Below are 1,890 nucleotides of genomic sequence, written 5' to 3' on the forward strand. Positions count from 1 at the left end.
AGTAGTAGTAGTAGCTTTTTGGGGTTGTGAAATTTTTGGTTTTTGGGGTTGTGAAATTTTGAATATATGATTTTTGAAATGTGCAATTGTGAATACATGAAGTATATATACAATACATGCTGTATTGAGTTAAGCAAAATATCAGAAAATCATCGCGCTTGTCACTAATAACTAATAAAGGAAAGTCATTATTTTATCGATAAGGAAAAAAAACCTAGTATATGTAGTTTTTTATTTTTGTAATGTTGTTTGCCTAACTTGTCTGTTGCGCACCAAGTTTATTTTGTTATTTGTTTAAAATATAATGCAAAAAAAGTTGTTGTTGTTGTTGTTCCTTCCATGGGGAGTCGAACCTCAGGTAGGTAGAGTGGATAGTGCTGTCTATTTTGGAAACCTGAAAAAAATCATAAATTAGTTTTTTAAATAGAGGTGAACATGACACTTACCAAAAAATTTTACATTAATCTTCGTGAACAATACGTTCGAAATTAAAAATGTGGGCATCATGTTCCTGATTTCCATTAGCTTGCTTACGTCCCATATAAATCAAATAAGATCCGAGTCCTTCCATTAGTGTCGTAATTATGGTATCATTCATAACTGCTGTTAGTCGTTTAGGTAAAAAAACTTTACCGACGTTGTCCAGATATGCTACCATCATAACCCCATGTTGTGTGTTTGCCTTGGTTAAATTGATGATTTTATATTTCTTGTTCACTTCCAAATCGTTGGCACTGACATATGTATCAGTATATTCACAGGCAGCAATTTTATTCAGATTTAATAGTTGATCAGCCATTACAGAATCCTTTGAAATTTAAATGCAAAAATACACAGCGGAGCACATACAACTTCTCACAAAGATAGTTTTAATAAAACTGGTGAAATGTGTAAAAAACGGAACTTTTATAATCAATTTTTGCGGTTAACAGATAACACGCTTTCCTAAAAAATAAAAATGAAATAAAATATGATTTAATACTAATTTTGTGGTTTACCTTATCGTAGGAATTTTGTGACGCACTTTTTGTTTGATAAAAATTTGATAAAAATTTTCCTAAAAAATTAAACACATTTTTAGCAATCAAATGTGGTAAACAAATTTAAAAAATTAAAGAATTTACCAAAAAAAGATTATTTATGTTGGTTTTAGAGAAGAATTCAGTAGTCTGAATCGGAAGAATTTGTGGATGAAGAACTTGTGCCGAAGTCAATATTTTCGATAAACTTACGATGCGTCTTTTTGGCACAACTTTTGTAGGTCTGAAGCTGAAATTAGATGTTTAAATTAGATGTTTAGAAAGAACGTTTTATTAAGTTGTAATATAAACTTACTGTAAACAAACACTGATGAATACACCAACTACACCAACTATCTTCTTCACGAGTATAATCTGTTAAATTTTCAACCAGGACTGCATTGTGTGTAATAATCTTTTTAAAAGATAATTTTTTCAATTGAATTAAGATGGGTTCTCGCGGACAATTAATGTTAAATATAGATAAAGTTTTAGGTCCCGCTTGTATGACACTCTTAGTAAACTCATCATATTCAAAGTAATTATTTTCATTAAAAAAGTACAGCTTTCCGTTTAAATATCTAAATGTCCTTGTTATTTTATTAGGAACACCTTCAAATAATTCGTTTGTTAAACCAGGAACATTATATCCAGAGATGCAACTAGATAATGTAATATATGTATTATCTCTGAGAAAAAGATAAATACCACCTGAGTAAGTTGTTATCGCTGCCGAAATTGGACTTGATATTTTAAATTCTTCGCTTATAGATTTCGGATAATTAGTTTTAAATCTAAAAGTAGATAATGAAAAAAATATAAACTTCAGCTTTTACAATAATTACTATATCATCTGTTGAGGGTTTATGAT

The 1,890-nt window shown here is 29.5% G+C and overlaps 1 long non-coding RNA gene across 1 annotated transcript; it reads right to left on the reverse strand.

Moving 5' to 3' along the window:
* Positions 1-215: 215 nt before the first annotated feature.
* LOC135266980 (uncharacterized) lies at positions 216-1,139 on the reverse strand. Its single transcript, XR_010335205.1, has 4 exons — positions 1,125-1,139; positions 999-1,057; positions 447-945; positions 216-394 (listed from the first exon to the last, which is right to left on the reverse strand). It is a non-coding gene; the product is annotated as an uncharacterized LOC135266980 (long non-coding RNA).
* Between the last annotated feature and the right edge of the window lie 751 nt (positions 1,140-1,890).

This window comes from Tribolium castaneum, chromosome 8 (genome assembly GCF_031307605.1).
Source record: "Tribolium castaneum strain GA2 chromosome 8, icTriCast1.1, whole genome shotgun sequence".
Lineage (NCBI taxonomy): Eukaryota > Metazoa > Arthropoda > Insecta > Coleoptera > Tenebrionidae > Tribolium > Tribolium castaneum.